A 6152-nucleotide genomic window follows, 5' to 3' on the forward strand; every position below is an offset into this window, starting at 1 on the left:
GATTGGTCAATATTCCCTTTTGAATTGGTTACTATAGTAACTCCCGAGGCTCTCCTCCCTCATTGTTCTCCTATTCCTTCTGGGCTTTCTTCCTACTCCTTTATTTTATAAATATAGACCGTTGAGCTACTCCCAGTTCCCTTGTCTTATGTAGATGTAATTGTTGCTGCTTCCTTGTGTTATGGAAATGTACCTTCTCACAGCTCTCTTGTCTTATGGAAATGTAACTTCTCCCAGTCTATAGCCCTGTCTTTTTTTCCATGAACCCCCAATTCTAAAAATTCCCCAATCCTGCCTATTATCCCCTAAAATTCCTATTTCACATTATTCTAGGATTAGAACATGCCACCTCCCATATCACCTCCATTCCACCCATCCTGCCCATCCTCAGAGCTTTCTCTTCTCTAGAAATTTCTGTGACTACAGCTTCTGCTGTTGGTCACTCCAGCAACATCCAATAAAGCAGTTCTCACAACCTTAGTCAGATCAATGATTCCTTTACCCACCATATTCACAAAATCTCCAAACATAGCATCATAACTAACTTCTGAGGAAGTTTGCATAATTTTCTTAGTTATCACTGATCCTTTAATACCTATATTCTTAGCAATGGTCATTGCAGGAATTTTGTGTGCTTTTAAAATAATTTCTATACCAATATTTTTTATCTTCATTAACTGGAATTAATGAGCCCACGGCTGGAATGCACCACCAAAGCAGGGCACAACCCCCTCCCAGAACAATGCCTTCAACAGCAGCTCATGTAGCACTGAGGGCATCTGTGACTCTTTCTTTTCATTCACTTCATCACTTTTCTCACCAACCTTCAGCATAGCTACTCCATCTGAGAGCTTTGCCAGACATTCATTTAGTTTTTCCTTTTTATATTCACTAGTTGTGACATCTAAGTGCTCAATGATTTCTTGAATACATTTTTCAATTAGACCCTTGTCACCGTCCCCTTTCAAGAGCATAGCATCATCTTTGGTCACAATGACCTCTCCAACCTTTCCTAAGTCATGAGGTTGAACATCTTCAAGAATTAGTTAGAGTCAATCCAATCACTGTACCACCAGTAGTAATAACCATGTCTTAAGCTGGCTCCTTCTATTGTCACCAAAACCTGGAGCTTTGACTGCTGCAACCTGAGGACCAACTTTTAGCCTATTCAAAATAAGTGCACTCAAAGCTTCTTTAGCGATTATGGCCAAGGGCTTACAGTGGGCATTGGCAACTTCAAGAGCAGATTCAATGGACCGAACACTAGAAATTTTCTTCCCACTCAATAGAACACAGGCACCTTAGAACTCATGTTTCTGACCTTTTGCTGTATTCATAAAGTATAGTAAATATAACCTCAATCAAACTTCATGCCTTCAATAATTTCTAATTCATTATTCAGTGTTTTTCCACCCTTTACTGTGATGACGCCTTTTCTTCCAATCTTTTTCATTGCATTGTACATCATGCTTCCAATTCCTTTGCCTCAATTTGCAGAAAGTATAGCAACCTGAGCTGTGTATTCAGGGGGTGTCACCGTTTTAGGCAGTCTCCTATATTCAGAAATTATAGCGCCAACAGCTAACACCACACCGCTCCGATTTCCACAGGATGAGCACCTTTACTAATCTTCTCCATAGAGCATGCCAGTACAGTGGCCGTGGTGGTGACATCCCAGTCTCTTTATTTGTATTGTTGGCACTATCTTGAACAAGTTTTGCACCAATATTTTTATATTTATCTTTTCAGTCGATGGACTTCGCAACGGTCACACCATCTTTTGTTGCGTTGGGACTTCCCCAGCTCTGTTCAATAATCACTGTTCTTCCCGTTGGCCCCATAGTAACAGCTAAGAGGTCATAGAAACATTAAGGCTCAGGCATCTGCACCAAATTTTACATCTTTGGCATAAGCCTGAGTGCGATGAGGAGTCAGCGCCCTGGACACTGGCCTAAGCTGGCGAAGGACTCTGTGTAATCGAAGTGTTTTGTGGGGCAGCGTCAGGGCCTGCAAGCACTGAGGCAGGCCATCTGCGGTCAGAGAGGCCTATTTCATGACTCCTGCAAAGTACTGCTGGTAAGTGACAGAAGCAAATACAGAGTCTAAGATTAGCCTGCTAGACATTTACTAGGGAGTGCTCTGTAGAGCAACACCTGTGCAAGGGCAGGGAAGGAAGCAGGATGGGCGGAGGGAGAAGATGGGCGGTGACACCCTCGATGAAGGCCTCAGCCCACCCCACCAGGAGTCCTGAAGCAGGATCCCTTCAGGGTTATCTGGAGTTGCGAGGAGGACCCCTGAAATTGGGACCTGTAAATTCCTATATTAATTAGCCATTACAGGGAGTAGGACATCCTCTTTGGAAGGCAGTTTTCCTTAGTAGGGAAATGCACAGAGAGCACTGTCTGCTAGTCTCATTTCCAGCAGCTGGGGGGAAAAGTCCTTTATTCCATCACAGCATCCGCTTCCGGATGCAAAACCTCACTAAGAAGAAAATTCACAATTTTTCTTTCAATCTGTGGTGCAATTCCTATTTTATATTTTATCTAGAAACTGATTTAAGGACTTTGCATAATAACTAATCATTCATTTCCACATTTTAAATCCAATCTTGGTAAGCCACAGCTAACCATGAGTACTATTGTGATATTATCATTAACATGATGGTTAATTGTAATATTACCACTAAGTGGATAGTTATAGTAATACTACTAGAGATTCTAGGTGTCTTATTTTAATACCTTACATTGGGGGCAGGAGAAATTGTACATATGCAAGTCCAAAAATTGGTTTAACACTAATAAACCTTGAGTCCATGATGAGTTGTTTACTTTAAATCTGGTCTAAATCTCTTCTAAAAGATTTTATACATTAGGAACTTTGTTGATTTTCCCTTTTGTAGCTGTCTTTTTGTAGGAGGCATTGGTTGAAGTTGAGCCCTATGCCCACAAGGAAAGATAAGTGAATATATCTCCACACTCTCAACTGTAGAAAAAAGTTTAAAATGTTGAACCACACCTTAGCCTATGCAAGTCTTACAAAGTGTTGTCTTTTTTAAAAAAGCTTACATTCTTAAAACAACAGGAATCCCAATTTCTCTCTTAATAGTAGCCAAAATATTTAGGTTTTCTAATCTCAGATAAAATATATAATGTCTGGGGATAGCCTCTTAAATACAAGGTTAGGCAAAAGTAAGTTTACAGTTGTAAGCAACTGTGTCTTACAGTTGCAAGACGCAGAGTCTATTCTTGTATTATTTATTAAGTATTGCATTACTGATTTGTATTATAAATGTAAACCTACTTTTGTCCACCCCTGTGTACTAAGCAAGAACTTAGTAATTAATGACTTGAAATGTCATTACTAGTAAGTTTCCCAAAATATCATAAAATATTGGCAATAACTGAACATTAGGAGCAATTCTCTTATCAGATCTCTGAATGTGAGATCCAAAGCAAAACCATTCTGGCCTGTGCGGCTCAGTGGTTGAGCACTGACCTATGAACCAGGAGGTCACGGTTCAATTCCTGATCAGGGCACATGCCTGGATTGTGGGCTCCATCCCCAGTGTGGAGTGTATAGGAGGCAGCAAATCAATAGTTCTCTCTTAGCATTGATGTTTCTATCTCCCTCTCCCTCTCCCTTCCTCTCTGAAATCAGTAATATATATATGTGTATATATATATATATATATATATATATTTTAAAGCAAAACTACTTAGTGAGGGGTTAAACTTGTCTAGTAAGCATTGATACTTTTACATAAAGACTCAAGGTTTTGCTCCAATTTCAGAGTTCTGAATCAGATCTTTTTCTGAAGATGGTATTATTCTGATCCATTTAGTCTTAGAGATCATCTGTTTTGCAGATGAGGAGACCAAGACCCAGAGAATGTACAACTTATTGACAACAAGCCTGGAACCTAGTACATTTTGCTCTGTCTGCCAGCAGAGAGGTGAAGGGCAGGTTAGGGTTGGGAGGGAAGAGGCGGCATGTAACAGTAGACACAAACTTCAAAATGAAAATAATGAAGATAATTAAAGTGTTAGGCAGATTCCAGGAAGGAAGAGAGTTCATGGAAACAATTATGAAAGATCAGCTGAGAAGAAATGGTGAATAATACTGTCATATTGAGATAAGTCCAGAGATGGTGTCACTCCCGAAAATGGCCTTATTTTATTTACTCTATCCAAAAATGCTATGCAGTATTAAAAACTTGTTCATTTTGTTTAGAATTTTCATATGATAATATAACTTAACAAGTAGAGAAATATAATAGAGCATTGTTCAATTATTTAGAATTAGTGTTTCTAATAACTAACAAATGTGTCATATAAGTCCAGTATAACATTTTTATTGGCACTCGAAATAAATGTATTACTCATTAGTGGATGTGCCAAAAGGAAAATCCCCACCCTATTTCCACCCCCATAGAGCTACAAATGATTATTTATTAAGTAGTGACAGAGCAACTTGTAGTGCAAAACAGAAGTCATCATGGTTATGTGTTCTCAAATAATTAACTTTTGCAGTGTTAAGATTTAAAAAGAAAGGTTGGCACTCTAAAATCATACCATAAAAAAGCCTCAATTTTTATCTGGTGCTTAAAATTCTAGCTGGATTCATTTTTAAATGATATATTTTTATACTTTTAAATATCCCATTTCCAATATTTAATAAATATAATCAATTAGAATTAGGTGTCAGCTGAATCACCTTTCATAGGAAAGCTTTCAAAATTGAGAGTATAGCCTTGCTTTACCCATCATTTATTTAGTCCTAGTATATCCTGGTCAAATTTAGGTGGTCTTTGCTTTTGTTTCAAATATATTTTAGGTAATTTTAGCACCCTATGATATTAAGCTAGAGCTAGGTAATGCTTACATGAAAATTATTCACCTAATGTCCTGGCTCAAAAATATATATTGCACACTGTTCTGGGTGAAGCACTATATTAAGCACATAGCAGATACCCTAGACATATTAGTTAAGGAGTTTCACTGCTAGGATGAAAGTGTGAGGCACTCTATGGATGTACTACGTAGAGAAACAACCAAAGCTAGAGACAGCTATACAAATACAACCTTTATTTAAAGTCCCTGGAAAGAGTCCTAATGGCTCAGGAAAAAAAAAATGAAGCAACAGTTATTCAAGAAAACTTACTAATACTGAGCCATGATCCATTTCCTCCCTTACCGTCAACCCTCCACCCCCAATCCCAAATCGGTTCAGCTTGGCAGAAACTCCATTCTGGGCATAATATGGCCAAGATTATGGAGCTCCCTCTCCCCCCAGGTACCACACAAGGGTTATCATAACTTATCTGAAGGGCAAGCGGAGAGCATTTCATATCCCCTCCAGCTCAAAGCTTACATGGCTGAATTTTATTGACTGTCTGAGAGGTAGAGGGCTCCTTCCACTGAATAGGGTGAGCACTACCCAGGAATGGCAGGCCAGAATACTGGACCCCGACCTCCCTCATCCCAGCTACTCCTAGGGTACAGCAGTGAGAAGCAAACCCAGGTCAGAGGCTATTGCCCCTCCCATAACCCAGAGTAGTAGTTCACAGATTTTGCCCATAGGGAGAAAGAGTTCATAAGAAAGGAGAGCATAAGAGTTTTCTCCAAAGGAACTGACTTCATTTGGAAAAAAAATGGGGGAAATTAAGCCTAAGGGCACACTTAGAGACAAACCTCTTAATTGGGAGCAACAAGCTAAATGGTAGGTCAGCTATTTTACCAGATAAAATCAGGAAAAAGGACAGCTAAGAAGGGCCCTCCCCTGGTCAGAATAAACCCCAAAAGGTAGCCTCACCTGACCAGTGTGGCTCAGTGGTTGAGCATTGACCCTTGCACCAAGAGGTCACCAATTCAATTCCAAGTCAGGGCACATAACCCTTGTGCAGGCTCAATCCCCAGCAGGGGGTGTGCAAAGGGTAGCCAAAAGATGTTTCTCTATCATTGATGTTTCTCTCTCTCTAAAACTAATAAAAACATTTTTTTTTTAAAAAAGGTAGCCTCAAAAGCAACCCTTACCCAAATTTAATTCTATCAGCTTGCTGAGCAATTCGTGCCAAAACAATACCAAAAACAATAAATCAATCAGTAATTAGTGGAACCAGAAGTTGGGATGTAATACCAAATGAGGCAAACAGC

At 39.4% G+C, this 6152-nt stretch overlaps 1 pseudogene; it reads right to left on the reverse strand.

Annotated features, from left to right (window-relative positions):
• Positions 1-335: 335 nt before the first annotated feature.
• LOC102754652 lies at positions 336-2030 on the reverse strand (annotated as a pseudogene).
• Positions 2031-6152: the final 4122 nt, after the last annotated feature.

Source organism: Myotis davidii, unplaced genomic scaffold (genome assembly GCF_000327345.1).
Source record: "Myotis davidii unplaced genomic scaffold, ASM32734v1 scaffold384, whole genome shotgun sequence".
NCBI classification, from domain to species: domain Eukaryota; kingdom Metazoa; phylum Chordata; class Mammalia; order Chiroptera; family Vespertilionidae; genus Myotis; species Myotis davidii.